At 38.9% G+C, this 16,454-nt stretch overlaps 1 pseudogene; it reads left to right on the forward strand.

Annotated features, from left to right (window-relative positions):
- Window positions 1–1,014: 1,014 nt before the first annotated feature.
- Window positions 1,015–1,478, forward strand: LOC110555038 (large ribosomal subunit protein uL15-like; annotated as a pseudogene).
- Window positions 1,479–16,454: the final 14,976 nt, after the last annotated feature.

Genomic DNA, 16,454 nt, shown 5'->3' on the forward strand with positions numbered 1-16,454 from the left:
AGTAGCCCTCCTGTATACAAAGGACAAAAGGGCAGAGAAAGAAATTAGGGAAACAACACCCTTCACAATAGCCACAAATGACATAAAATACCTTGGTGTGAACCTAACCGAGGAAGTCAAAGACTTGTATGAAAAAAATTTCCAGTCTCTGAAGAAAGAATTAGAAGAAGGTTTCAGAATATGGAAAGATCTCCCATGCTCATGGCTTGGCAGGATTAACATAGTAAAAATGGCCATCTTACCAAAAGCAATCTACAGATTCAATGCAATCCCATCAAATTACCAACACAATTCTTTACAGACCTTGAAAGAAAAATTCTCACCTTCATATGGAACAACAAGAAACCCAGAATTGCTAAAACAATTCTCTACAGTAAAAGATCTTCAGGAGGTATCTCCATCTCTGATCTCAAGCTGTACTATAGAGCAACAATACTAAAAATTGCATGGTACTGGCATAGAAACAGACTGGTAGATAAATGGAATAAAATAGAAGACCCTGACATGAATCTACACACTTATGGACACCTGATTTTTGACAAAGATGCCAAAACCATTCAATGGAAAAAAGACAGCATCTTCAACAAATGGTGCTGGTCTAACTGGATTTCTACATGTAGAAAAAGGCAAATAGATCCATACTTATCACCCTGCACAAAACTAAAGTCCAAGTGGATCAAAGACCTCAACATAAAACCAGACACACTAAACCGCTTAGAAGAAAAACTGGGGAAGAGCCTTGAACTCATTGGCACAGGAGACAACTTCCTGAACAGAACACCAACAGCACAGGCTCTAAGAGCAACAATCAATAAATGGGACCTTATGAAACTGAAAATCTTCTGTAAAGCAAAGGACACTGTTGTCAGAACAAAACAAAACTGTCTACAGATTGGGAAAAGATTTTTACCCACCCTATATCTGACAGATGACTAATATCCAGTGTATATAAAGAACTCCAGAAGTGGCCTGCTACCTCGAGAGAATTTGGGCATTTCTCCCTCCGCTGCCACCATGCCATCCAGACTGAGGAAGACACAGAAACTCCGGGGCCACATTAGCCAAGGTCTTGGCCGCATTGGTAAGCACTGCAAACACCCAGGAGGCTGCGGGAATGCTGGAGGTGTGCATCACCACAGGATCAGCTTTGACAAATATCATCCAGGTTACTTTGGGAAAGTTGGTATGAGGCATTACCACTTAAAGAGGAATCAGAGCTTCTGCCCAACCATCAACCTGGATAAATTGTGGACACTGGTCAGTGAGCAGACACGGCTCAAAATGCTGAAGAAAAAAAAAAAAAAAAAAAAAAGACTGGGGCTCCTCCCATCATTGACATTGTGCGATTGGGGCTACTACAAAGTTCTGGGGAAGGGCAAGTTCCCTAACCAGCCTGTCATTGTGAAGGCCAAATTCTTCAGCAGAAGAGCTGAAGAGAAGATTAGGGTATGGGAGGTGCCTATGTCCTGGTGGTGTAAAGCCCACTAAGGAGGTTAATTAAATGCTAATATTTTCCACGAAAAAAAAAAGAACTCAAGAAGTTAAACAACAACAAATCAAGTACCCAATTAAAAAATGGAATACAGAGCTAAAAAGAGAATTCTCAATATCGAATGGCAGAGAAATGGGCCAGATGGTTTTACCACAGAATTCTACCAGGCTTTCAAGAAGAATATTTCCTCAAACTTTTTACAAAATAGAAAGAGAAGGAATGTTGCCAAACTCATTCTATGAGGCCACATTCACCTTGATACCTAAACCGCACAAAGACCCAACAAAGAAATAGAATTTCAGACTATTCATACTCCTTTATGAATATTGGTGCAGAACTACTCAATAAAATACTTGCAAACTGAATCCAAGAACATATAAAAGATATCCTCCGCCATGACCAAACAGGCTTCATCACAGACATGCAGGGCTGGTTCACTATATGAAAATCCATCATTGTAATCCACCATATAAACAAACTGAAAGAAAAAAGCCACATGATAATCTCCCTAGATGCTGAAAAGATCTTTGACAAAATCCAACACCCTTTCATATTTAAAGTCTTGGAGAATCAGCGATTCAAGGCACACACCTAAACATAATAAAGGCAATATGCACCAAACCAAAAGCCAATATCAAGTTAAATGGAGAGAAAATTAAAGCAATCCCACTAAAATCAGGGACAAGACAAGTTTGCCCACTCTCACCATATCTCTTCAATTTAGTACTTGTAGTTCTAGCGATAGCAATGAGACAAGTAAAGGCGATCAAGGCGATAGAAATTGGAAGAGAAAAATTCAAAGTATCACTATTCACAGATGATATTATAGTATATGTAAGTGAGCCCCAAGATTATACCAGAGAACTGTGGCTGATAAAAAAAGTGTCTGGACACAAAATTAAGTTTTGTATTAAAAATAATAATTAATTATTTTGTAGTTCACCTTTATTCAAGAGACAAAAGGGCTGAAAAAGAAATTAAGGAAGCAACACCCTTTACAATAACAACAAATAATATGAAATATCTTGGTGTAACTCTAAGTAAGCAAGTGAAACACCTTATATGACAAGAACTTGAAGTCTTTGAAGAAAGAAATTGAAGAAGATTTTAAAAGATTGAAAGATTACTCATGTATATGGCTCTGCAGGATTAATGTAAAAATGGCTATCCTGCCAAAAACCATCTACAAATTCAATGCAATTCCTCTCAAAATGCCAATGCATTTTTTTTACATACCTAGAAAATGCAACCATTAAGTTCACATGGAAAAATAAAAGACCCAGGATAGCCAAAACAATTCTATGCAATAAAAGAATTTCTGGTGGTATCAACATCCCTGATCTCAAGCTATACTACAGAGCAGTAGTAATAAAAACTGCATGGTACTGGCATAGAAACAGACAGGTTGATCAATGGAACAAAACTGAATAGCCAGAAAAAAATCCACACTCCTACTTGCACTTGATTTTCGACCAAGAAGCCAAAACCATACAATGAAAAAAAGAAAGGTGTTCTAACTGGAAGTCTGCATGCAGAAAAATGCAAATAGATCCATATTTATCACTCTGCACAAAACGCAAGTCCAAGTGGATCAAATACCTGGACATAAAACCAGATACTCTAAACCTATTGGAAAAAATTTTGACATAGGAGACAACTTCCTGAACTGAACACCAACGGCACAGGCTCTGGGATCAACAATTAATAAATGGGACCTCATAAAACTGAGAGAAGCTTCTGTAAGTCAAAAGTCACTGTCAATAGACTAAAATGGCAGCCTACAGATTGGGAAAAGATCTTCACTTAACCTACATCAGACAAAGGGCTAATATCTAAAATATATCTAAATTAGATATATCTAAAATATAAAAAAATTAAATGTCAATAAATCAAGTAATTCAATTAAAAATAGGGTACAGAGCTAAACCAAGAATTCACAACAGAGGATTCTCGGATGGCTGAGAAGCACTTAAAGAAATGCTCAATGTCCTTAGCCATCAGAGAAATGGAAAACATAAAGATTCTAAGATGCCATCTTACACCGGAGTCAGAATGGCTAAGATCAAAAACTCAAGTGACAACACATACTAGTGAGGAAGTGGAGAAAGGGGAACCCTCTTCCATTACTGGTGGGAGTACAAATGTGTACAACCTTTCTAAAAACAATCTGGTGCTTTCTCAGAAAACTGGCAATAGTTCTACCTCAAGATCCAGCTATACCACTCCAGGGCATATACCCAAAAGGTGCTCCACCATACAACAAGGACATTTGCTCAGCTGTGTTCATAGTGGCTTTCTTCATTATAACCAGAAACTGGAAACAACCTAGATGTCTCTCAACTGAAGATTGGATACAGAATACTACTCAGCTATTAAAAATAAAGAAATCATGAAATATCATAACGTATAGGTGATAACTCTCCCATTTCCCATCTCTACTAAGTGTTGTGTAGGAGTTGATGTTATTGCATGGATAATTGAGCCCAAAGTAAAGTATTAGAATATGAGCTGGTTACAATATGCCTGTTTTCAGAGAGAGAGAGAGAGCTATTTCTGTTAAGAGGAAATATTGTTTCTTTAGGCTGCCCTAACAGAATAGATGTCTTAGGCAGAGTGCAGGGAAACTTATGAAAGAAGGGGGAGATAGTAAGACCTGGAGAGTACAGGAACTCCACCAGGAGAACAACAATACCAAAATATCTGGGCACAAGGGTCTTTTCTGAGAAGGGTACTCCAACCAAGTATATAACCTAGAACCCCTGCTCAAATGCAGCCCTTGGCAGCTTAGTATCCAAGTGAGTTCTCCAGTAATGGAAACAGGGACTGTCTCTGACATGACTCTGACATGAACTCAGTGGCTGGCTCTTTGACTACCTCCCCCTGAGTGGGCAGCAGCCTTGTCAGGCCACAGAGGAGGACAATGCAGCCAGTCCTGATGAGACCTGATAAGCTAGGGTCTGATGGAAGGGGAGGAGGACCTCTCTTATCAGTGGACTTGGAAAGGGGTATGGGAAGAGAAGAGGGAGAGAGGGTGGGATTGGGTGGGAATGAGGGAGAGGGCTGTGCACCAACTATCTGTCACAGACAGAACTGTGTGCCCCAGGACACCAGAGATTGGGAATTCCAGTCAAGAGAAAACCCCACAGGGAGGGAGACAGCTTAGAGCATATTCTTAATGAATATATGTTAAATAAATGAAATAAAAGATTACATACCATGAAAATTCTGAGAAAACTTTTTTTCAGTACTTAAAACCAATTTTGGGCTTTTCTATAAGATTCCTGTAAATCATGGCTGTTCTTTGAATCATAAGATGTGTACCTTGTCAGTCATGGGTGTAGTTCTTCCTTGTGTGAACTTTGCCATTCAGCCTTCATGAAATCAGTTGCATTGTTGTAGCTCTAAGTAGCTCAGTTGCTCAATCTGAATGACTGTGACAGAGTTCCTTGAATGTGGCTCAGCATAATAGCTAAAGATATGTTATGAATCTATTTCTTTGAATCCTCAAGCAATTTCTTGTTAATTGGAGTTCAAACTCTCTGCAAATATTTTCTCTTATCTACAAAATATGGACTAAATTCTTATTTGTCACAAAGGATTTTTGTGAGAATGAGTTAACAAATGCCTATCAATACTAAACACTTAACACACATTTCATGATTGATAGGACTGTGACTTTTCCAGACTGTGTGTTTGCTTCCTGATATCGTTCCTTTCGTTATCTGAGGTATCTTCCAAGATACCTCTTTTGCAGCCATCTCTCAGTTAAGACACTTACACATTTAATTTTTGATAGCTTTTAATGAGATGAGCATACAAGCCAGAAAAACAGTATGTGCCTGATCTTACTACATTTGGTATCAAAGTTAAATTTTAAAGATAAAATTCTCTATCTGCTGATTCAAACACAGTTAAGATGATTCAAACACATAAAAGACGACAGCACAACGAAAGCTTCAGTTTTCTACGAAGGTTTTCGTTTTACAGCCCTACCACTTTCAATCATAGTCAGAAATGCTTGCTCCCTTCACACATATATAAATGATGCCTCTCTCCTTAGCTTCAATTATTCCTCTTTCACATAAGGATCAACAGTTGTCATAATAAATTGCAACAAAACAGTGAGTCAGGATGCAGCAGATTCGTGGATAGTTGTTCATGCACGTATTCGCAATGTGCAGGGCCGTGCCCTTGCACGGTGTTTGTATACTCACCGGGGAGTCATGAACAATGGAACTGTTAGCAATAACTGGCTCAGTGTTGTGGTACAGAAAATGAAAACCTCAAAGGGCAGCAATTTAACGAGCATCTGGAGAGATTTTCTCTTAGATAATGAATTCTGGGGCAATTTAACGAGCATCTGGAGAGGCTTTCTCTTAGATAATGAATTCTGGGGCTTCTGTGTTATTAAAAAATAATAATTAAAATAATACCTTTCTCTACTTGAATATTCAAAGTTTATTTTTATATAACTTAGGGTAATCTTCACAATACCATATACTATTATAGTAATTTATTTATGTGTTATAGTTCCTAAACTATAGACATGTATGTATGCATGTATAGACACATACATGGCATATTTTTTTCTTACTTGTGTTTTTTTACATACACTTTTATTGTATATTTTTTACCCTTGTGAAAAGGTGTTAAAGAAACACTAACTTCCAGGTTGCTTACAGAATATTACTTTTCTACTGAAAAGAGCCAAAGAATTTTAGAGTGGGAACCACTACAAATATAGGGAAAAGAAAGTGGAAATTCGATCTGAAATGTTTACTGAATAAGAAAACTATGAATCTCTGTAAACTTATTTTGAAATTTTAAAGAAAGATGAAGACAGAGTAGTGTGCTTACTCAGCATTCATGGGTCCCTTGTTTCATCCGCATAACTCCATAAATCTCACATTGTAACATGTCTATATTCCTAATATTCAGAAGGCAAGATTGCCGGACCAGAATGTTTGAGCTCATATTGGGGAAATGGCTCAAGTAAGAGTTCTTTCCACGTGGACCTGAGTTTAGTGCAAGGTGATTGATATGGGTCTTGATTTGCATTTGTCAAACTATGGATATCCAGTTAGACCAGCACCATTTGTTAAAGATGCTATCTTTTTCCTTTGTATGGTTTTGGCTCCTTTGTCAAAAATCAACTGTCTGTGGGTGTGTGGGTTTATTTCTGGGTCTTCAATTTGCTTCCGTTGATCTACCCATCTGTCTTTTTGCCAGTACCATGTAGTTTTTGTTACTATTGCTCTGTAGTACAGCTTAAAGTTAGGCATGCTGAAACCTCCATTTCTATCACCCTCAAGTCCAAGTGCATCAACGACATCAGCATGAAACCAAATACACTAAATCTAATAGAAGAGAGGGTGGGGAATAGCCTTGAACTCATTGGTACAAGAAACAGCTACCTGAACAGAACACCAACAGCTCAAGCTCTAAGATCAACAATTAATAAATAGGACCTCATGAAACTGTAAGGCAAAGTATATTGTCAATCCCAGCATACAGAATGGGAAAGCTGTTCACCAACCCTACATCCAGCAGAGGGCAAATATCCAAAATACATAAAGAATTCAAGAAATTAAACATCATCAAATCAAATCACCCAATTTAAAAATGGGGTACAGAACTAAACAGAGAATTCTGAAGAGAGGAATCTCAAATGGGAGAGAAGCACTTAAAGAATTATTCAACACCCTCAGTCATAAGGGAAATGCAAATCAAAATGACTCCAAGATTCCATCTTACACTCATCATTAGAATGGCTAAGATCAAAACTCAAGTGACAGCACATTCTGCTGAGGATGTTGAGCAAAGAAAACAAAACGCTCCTCCATTGATGGTGGGAGTGCAAAGTATACAACCACTGTGGAAATCAATCTTGCGTTTTCTCAGAAAATTCAGAATAGATCTCAAGACCCACCTATATATCACTACTGGGCATATACCCAAAAGAACCTCCACCATATCACAAGGACACTTATTCAACTATGTTCAAAGCAGCGTTATTCTTTTTTTTCTTTTTTTGTAAATTTTAATTTATTTTTCATTGATTACAGCTTATTCACTTTGTATCCCAGCAATAGCACCCTCCCTACTCCCCTCCCAGTCCCACCCTCCCTCCCTCTCTCATCTCCTCCCATGATCCTCCCAGGTCCACTGGTAGGGGAGGTCCTTCTCCCTTTTCCTCTGACCCTAGCCTACCAGGTCTCATCAGGACTGGGTGCATTGTCTTCCTCTGTGGTCTGGTAAGGTTGCTCCCCACTCAGGAGGTGGTGATCAAAGAACCAGCCACTGAATTCATGTCATAGACAGTCCCTTTTCCCATTATTAGGGAACCCATTTGGAGACTGAGATGCCATGGACTACATCTCTGCAGGGGTTCTAGATTATATCCATGCGTGGTCTTTGGTTGGAGTAGTGGTCTCAGAAAAGACTCCTGGGCCCAGATTTCTTGGTTCTGTTGGTCTCCTTGTGGAGCTCCTGTTCCCTCCAGGTCTTTTTATCTCCCCCTTCTTTCATAAGATTCCCTGTATTCTGCCCAAAGTTTGGCTATGAGTCTCAGCCTTTCATTGATACCTTGCTGGGGAGAATCTTTCAAAGTTCTTCTGTGGTAGGCTTCTTTTGTGTTCCCTGTTTTCTCCCTCTTCCTATGTCTGTCTAGTTTGCCTTTCTGAGTGAGGATTGAGCATCTTATCAAGGGTCCTCCTTCTTTAGATGTACAGATTTTAGTATATTTATCCTATATTATATTTCTAATATCCACTTGTAACTGAAAATATACCATGTGTGTCTTTCTGCTTCTGAGATACCTCACTCAGGATGATCTTTTCTAGATCCCACCATTTGCCTGCAAATTTTATGATTACCTTGGTTTTTTTTTTATTTTTTATTTTTTTATCAGTTACATTTTATTAACTCTGTAGCCCAGCCGTGTCCTGATCCCTCATTCCCTCCCAGTCCCTCCCTCCCTCACTCATCTCCACCGTGCCCCTTTCCAAGTCCACTGATGGGGGGATCTCCTCCCCATTCGTCTGATCCTGTTTTATCAGGTATCTTCAGGACTGGCTGCAAAGTCCTCCTCTGTGGCCTAACAGGACTGCTCCTCCCTTCGGGGGTGGGGAGACCAAAGAGCCAGTCATTGAGTTCCTGTTAGAAATAGTCCTTGTTCCCCTCGCTTTGGGAAACCAATTGGTTACTGAGCTACCACAGGCTACATCTGAGTGGAGGTTCTAGGTTATATCCATACATGGTCCTTGGTTGAATGTCAGTCTCAGAAAAGACCCTGTGCCCAGATATATTTGGTCCTTGTGGAGCTCCTATCCTTTCCCCATCAGACTAACTCCCCTTCTTTCTTATGATTCCTTGTACTCTGCCAAAGATTTGGTCATGAGTCTTTGCTTTGAAAACACTGATAGTTAGAGTCTTTCAGATGCGCTCAGTAGACTCCTGTCATATGTTCAATGCACATCCCATCTGTCTTTCTAAATGAGGATTGATCATCTTTCCCCATGTCCGCTCAATTGATTATCTTTTTTAGGTGTATAGATTTCATTATGTTTATCATATCTTATAGGTCTATATAAGTGAGTATATCCCGTGTTTGTCTTTCTCCTTCTGGGATATTTCACTCAGAATGATCTTTTCTAGATCCCACCATTTGCCTGCAAATTTCATGATTTCCTCCTTTTTGATTGCTGAGTAGTATTCCATTGTGTAAAAATACCACAATTTCTGTACCCATTCCTCCGTTGATGGACATCTGGGTTGTTTCCAGGTTCTGGCTATTACAAATAAAGCTGCTATAAACATGGTTGAGCAAGTATCCCTTTTGTGTACTTGAACGAACTTTGGGTATATACCTAGCAGTGGTATAGCTGGGTCTTGAGGAAGCACTATTCCTAATTGTCTTAGAAAGCGCCAGATAGCTTTCCAGAGTGGTTGTACCAGTTTACATTCCCACCAGCAGTGGAGGAGGGTTCCCCTTTCTCCACAACCTCTCCAGCATGTGTTGTCGCTTGAGTTTTTCATCTTGGCCATTCTGATGGGTGTAAGGTGATATCACAGGGTCGTTTTGATTTGCATTTCCCTGATGGCTAATGAGGATGAGCATTTCTTTAAGTGTTTTTCTGCCATTGGATATTCCTCTGTCGAGAATTCTCTGTTTAGCTCTGTTCCCCATTTTTTAATTGGATTACTTGGTTTGCTGCTTTTCAGCTTCTTTAGTTCTTTGTATATACTGGATATTAGTCCTCTGTCACATAAAGGGTTAGTGAAGATTCTTTCCCAATCTGTAGGCAGTCGTTTTGTTTTGATGACGGTGTCCTTTGCTTTACAGAAACTTTTCAGTTTCATGAGGTCCCATTTATTGATTGTTGCTCTTAGAGCCTGTGCTGTTGGTGTTCTGTTCAGGAAGTTGTCTCCTGTGCCAATGAGTTCTAGGCTGTTCCCCACTATTTTTTCCAATTGATTTAGGGTATCTGGTTTTATGTTGAGGTCCTTGATCCACTTTGACTTTAGTTTTGTGCAGGGTGATAAATATGGATCTATTTTCATTTTTCTGCATGTAGACATCCAGTTGGTCCAGCACCATTTGTTGAAGATGCTGTCTTTTTTCCATTGAATGGATTTGGCTTCTTTGTCGAATATCGAGTATTCATAGGTGTGTGGATTTATTTCTGGGTCTTCTATGAGGTTCCATTGATCCTCCTTTCTGTTTCTATGCCAATACCATGCAGTTTTTATTACTGTTGCCCTGTAGTACAACTTGAGATCAGGGATGGAGATACCACCAGATGATCTGTTGTTATACAGGATCGTTTTGGAGATTCTGGGTTTTTTGTTTCTCCATATGAAGCTGAGATTCTTTTTTTCAAGGTCTGTAAAGAATTGAGTTGGCATTTTGATGGGAATTGCATTGAATCTGTAGATTGCTTTTGGCAGGATGGCCATTTTCACAATGTTAATCCTACCAATCCATGAGCACGGGAGATCTTTCCATCTTCTGATATCTTCTTCGATTTCTTTCTTCAGAGGCTTGAAGTTTTTCTCAAACAGATCTTTCACTTGCTTGGTTAGAGTCACACCAAGGTACTTTATGTTATTAGTGGCTATTGTGAAGGGTGTTGTTTCCCTAATTTCTTTCTCAGCCTTTTTGTCTTTGATTACCTTGTTTTTAATTGTTGAGTACTATTCCATTGTGTAAATGTACCACAATTTCTGCATCCATTCCTCTGTTCATGGACATCAGGGCTGATTCTAGGTTCTGGCTATTACAAATAAAGCTGCTATGAACATGGTTGAACAAATGTCCTTGCTGTGTATTTGAGCATGTTTTGGATATATGCCTAGGAGTAGTGTGGCTGGATCTTGAGAAAGCACTACCGCTAATTGTCTGAGAAAGAGCCAGATTGATTTCCAAAATGGTTGTACAAGTTTACATTCCCATCAGCAATGGAGGAGGGTTCCCTTTTTTCCACATCCTCTCCAGCATGTGTTGTCACTTGAGTTTTTGATCTTAGCCATTCTGATGGGTATAAGGTGAAATCTCAGGGTCATTTCGATTTGTATTTTTCTGATGAATAAGGAAGTTGAGCATTTCTTTAAGTATTTCTCTGCCATTCGATATTCCTCTATGATATTTCTCTGTTTAGCTCTGTAGCCCATTTTTTTAGGACCCTGAGAGGACTGGTGCTCCACAAGGACAGTGACAGATCCTAAAAGTCCAGGCACAGGGGTCTTTTCTGAAATTGATACTCCAGCCAAGGACCACTTATGGAGATGACCTGGAACCCCTGCACAAAGGTAGCCTATGGCAGTTCAGTATCCAAGTGGCCTCCATAGTAATGGGGACAGGGACTGTCTCTGACAGGAACTGATTGGCCTGCTCTTTGATCACCTCTCCCTGAGAGGGGAGCAGCCTTACCAGCCCACAAAAGAAGACAATGCAGCCACTCCTGATGAGACCTGATAGATTAGGATCCGAGGGAAGGGGAGGAGGACCTCCCTTTTCAGTGGACTGGAAGAGGGACATGGGTGGGGAAGAAGGAGGGTGGGATTGGGAGGGAGGAGGGAGAGAGGTACAGGGGGGATACAAAGTGAATATGCTGTAATTAATAAAAATAAAAATAAACAGATTATGAAAAAAGTTATATATTGATGATCATACACTTTGTACATTAAACAATTTTTATCATGGCTACAGAAATTAATTTGAAGTTGATATGTTGATGAACAACTATTCTCAGCTATTCACAGATCTCCTCCCTTGTACCCTATTTTTTAATTGGATTACTTGATTTGTTGCATTTTTACTTCTTGAGTTCTTTATGTATACTGATATTAATCTCTGTCAGATATAGGGTTGGTGAAGATCCTTTCCCAATCTGTAAGCTGTCATTTTTTTCTGATGACAGTGTCCTTTGTTTTACAGAAGATTTTCAGTTTCATGAGATCCCATTTATTGATTGTTGATCTTAGAGCCTGTGCTGTTGGTGTTCTGTTTAGGAGGTTGTCTCCTATGCCAATGAGTTCAAGGCTCTTCCCCACTTTTTTTCTAAGAGGTTTAGTGTGTCTAGTTTTATGTTGAGGTCTTTGAAGTATTTGATCCACTTGAACTTTAGTTTTGTGCAGGGTGATAAATGTGGGTCTATTTGCATTTTTCTACATGTAGACATCCAGGTAGATGTCTACATGTACCATTTGTTGAAGATGCTGTCTTTTTTTCCATTGAATGATTTTGGGTTCTTTGTTAAAAATCTGTGGAATGGGGGAGGCTTCTGGGAGTCTATGGGGGTAGACCTCTACCAGAGGGGGAAATGGACCCTGAAGAGCCTACCTCATATATCCAGGAAGGACTCAAGATAGAGGGAAGGAGATACCAACCCACCACAAATCTTTTGACCCCAAATTTCTCCTGCCTACAAGATGTGCAAGGACAGAGATGGAGCAGAAATTAAGGGAATGGCTAACCAATGACTGGCCTAACTTAAAACCCGCTTCATAGGAGAAAGCCAATCATTGACAAAATGTGTTTTCCCAAGACAGGGTTCCTTTGTGTATGCTTGGCTGTCCTAGATTTGCTTTGTAGACCAGGCTGGCCTCAAACTCACAGAGATCCACCTGCCTCTGCCTTTCCAAATGCTTGGATTACAGGCATGTGCCACTGAACCTGGCAACCCCTGACAGTATTAATGGTATTCTGTTATGCTTGCAGACAGGAGCCTCACATAAATGTCTTCTGAGAGGCTTCATCCAGCAGCAAATGGAAACAGATGCAGAAACAATAGGTAGAGCTAAACAATAGGTAGAGCTCTATAGGTAGGGAGTTTAGGGGAAGAGTGGGAGAAAGGATTGAGGGAGCCAGAGGGGTCAAGGACACCACAAGAAGACCTGCAGAGTAAAGTAATTTGGGTCTGTGGGAGCTCAGAGACTGAATCACCAAGCAAAGAGCATGCATGTCTCTACCTAGGCCCCCTATACATATGTCCTAATGTCAGCTGAAACTAAGTACAGAAGATTTTTTGTATTCTACATTGTCCATTGTTTCACCTATCGGGCTGAAATGTTAAGAGAAAAAATGGCTCCCTGGCATAAGGGACAAATGGACCCTTAATCCTGTTCCTCTTGGTTATGCATTATGCTCCTTGCGTGATCATCAAAGATTTGATTCAGGTTTATAAAGACAGGGAGGAATGTTGAAACCTAGTCCTTTCAGTACATGTAGAGTCATTTTTGTTTCAGGCCCACCAGCCACATCATCTCAACTTGTTTCTCATGTAAAAGAATCTCTGCACAAGATCAGGTTGACTAAAAATTATGTTTATTTGCAGCATACTCTGTGGTTTTGTTGTTCCAAAAATTCCCTAATGATAAGTGCAGCTGGCTCTAACCATAAACTTTACTTGGAATCAATCAAATTAAAGGTCAGCTAGAACTGCTTGTCTAGTTAGTAAAAATAACTTGAGTCAGAACTGACCACCCTGTACCACGTTCCATTCCCCCTGTGTGAGCTTTATAAACTGATACTGCCAAATGGTTTGATGTTACAGTTAGGCTCCCCAGTCCTTCTGTGGCCCTGATTGCAATCAACTTGGGAAAAGTGTTCAACAAACTATCCAACTATCCCTATATATAAAAAAAAAATTATACAGTAAATGAGATGACAGATATGTTAATTAACTTAATTTGATCAATCTTTAGTTTACCTCAATTTAATTGACATTGTTATTTGTCAAGTAAATACAGTATTTTTAGCCAGTAAAAATTACCCATGCAAGTTTATAAGATATACTGTGGTCTCAAATGATAACTCTGAGTAGCGGTAAAGAAAAGAATTAGGTATTCATCCTATTCTTTGTGTATGTGAACACATTACAAACTAGACAAAGAGTTACATTTTGAAAAACTTAAACACTAATTTAAATGAAGTAAAATAAATTATAGTTAACAATGACTTTGTTAGGGTTACTACTGCTATGGTAAAACACATAGACCAAAAGCAAGTTGGGAAGCAAAGAGTTAAATTGGATTACACTTCACATTGTGTCCATTATTGAAGGGAACCAGAAAAGCAGGAACTTGGAGGCAGGAGTTGATGCAAAGGCCATGGAGGATGCGTGCTCTCCGTGATATGCTCAGCCTGCTTGCTTGTAGAACCCAGGACTGCTGAGGACCAGCTTCGGCCAACTGTGGGTCTCGACATTGGGAGGGATGGATTGGCTCAATAGAAAACCACTTCACACACTGGGGCAGCTGACAGATGACTCATTTCAAGAGACTGTTCTCAGATGGCAGTCTCTCTGGTGTCTGATAATTCTCTTTTTTTCTGTTCTCTGGAGCATAAATCAATCCCAGTCTTTTTAATCATTTCCTTATACATTTTTTTTCTACATGATCAAAAACCTTTTTTTTTTGTCTTTCCCCAAAATATTGGCTTTTCCCCAAAGACCCACAGATGAGAATAAAGAGAATATAGCAAGCTGTACTCTACATAAGTAGTACAGTTATTACATTGCAAGCAAATGAGAATATGTAATCAGCACTTTTCTCAGAAAAACCTTCATATCATAGGTTGCTTGCACAAAATCTTGCAGTTACAATAAGTGACATAAGAACAAAGAGGTGCTAAGAAAACTAGACTGTTCTTAAGCTGAGCAGGTTCTTTCTGAGCGCTTTCTGAACATCTTTGGTAACAGGAGTGATCTTTCAGAGGGTCTCCAGCCCCTTCCTCATAAACATACAAAGCTCCTGTAATCTCCCTGTCCTATCCCAAGGAGGCATGTCCATGTGACCAAGTCTTTCTAGAAATGAAAATTAGTATGAGTCCAGTAGTTTCTTCAGAGTCTAACTCCTTTCTGACTGCAACAATCTTGGGGCTGAGTGTGGAAACTCAAACAATTCCTGATATCATTTGATATCCATGAGCTGATTAAAGTTTTTCAAGGAAAAATTATCTCCAAAGGCCTCTATAAATTCAATTTCTTGTTCAGATAATTCAAGGTTCACTGACTTTACAGTCAAGAGGAATGCCTCCTCCATAGTGGTTGTTTCTGAGCCTTTTTCTTGTCTCCAAATCCTCCAAAAAACTCTTACCCAGTTTCATTGACTAAGGTTGAATTAGAGGAAAAAGATGGAGTCACAGTAAGAAACAATGCAAGCAGATATATAGGAAAAAGCAATGCCATTTGTGAACTGGTAATCCAGAGATGTTTTCTTCAGGACTACAGTGTTCCAGAGTTGGAACTGTGTCAAGCAGCTGCTTTGGCAACCATGTTGTACCTGACTCAGGACCATTACCCCAAGGCTAGAACTATCCATAGTTGCTAGGCTGTCCCTCATCAATCATTAATTAGGAATATGCCCTACAACAGGATCTTATGAAAACATTTTTTTTTTTAAATTGAGGTTCTCTCCTCTCAGACTTCAACTATATCAAGTCAATGTAAAACTATCTAGTACCAATAACAAAGGGAATGATGGCTCTAGACTATAATAATCCATAGCTGCTAAACAATTAAGAGGAATGATTGAAATCCATATCAAGAATTAGGTGGTCTGCACCTGGACACTCTGTTGTATTTTAGTGTCACTTTCTATGTGAACATTCACATACTTGGTACTTCATAAAATGAAGTAATTAGAAGTAAATAACATTCTGTGTGAATTTAATATTCTTGCTAAATATTCCACGTGGAAGTAAACAAGCCTCCATCAAAGCTTCCAGGTAATATGAGAGAGGGTCATTCTAAATCACTCCATGAAAATACAGTTTCCCAAATAAACATCAGAAGCACAATTGGAAACCAAGATCTAAAGTTTAATGAAAAATATCATAGGAGGGATGTTTATAAATGTGAGAAAACTATATCAAAGGAAATATGTAGACTTTCTGAATATGCAAATAGAGAGAATGGAGAATGATTTAGATAAGTTGATAAATTATTGGTAATTTTGTTGCTATGATAACAGAATTGTGATAATATTTTGTAAACATTCTTGACTATTAAAATGTATACTCAAAGATTTAGAGATGATATTCCATTAGAGCTAGAATTTGCTTTTAAATATTACAAAAATATCTGAGTGCTAGATGAAGAACAGAATATTGATAATTATTTCATAGACGGGTAATCAGTTTAATTATGTATTTCTCATGATTTTTAAACATTTGAAGGTTTTTCTGATATAAAGCTAAATACTTGGGTAAGCAGCACATTATTTTCCAGTATAAAGTACTCAGAAAAAACTACAAATGTAATAGTGGTTGTGGAGTGTGATTTAGTATTTGTTAAAACATTAGAAATAATAACTCTGGTGATTAAAAAACAATACTGTATCCATCACAAGAGAAAGAGAGCCTTGTCAGTACATAGATCAATAGCTTTAGAAGCTCAACAATATTTGGAATTTGTTCACTGATGAGCCTTGAAGCTTCATTCTGGTTCCCTTCCAATCA

This window comes from Meriones unguiculatus, chromosome 15, assembly GCF_030254825.1.
Source record: "Meriones unguiculatus strain TT.TT164.6M chromosome 15, Bangor_MerUng_6.1, whole genome shotgun sequence".
Taxonomy (NCBI): domain Eukaryota; kingdom Metazoa; phylum Chordata; class Mammalia; order Rodentia; family Muridae; genus Meriones; species Meriones unguiculatus.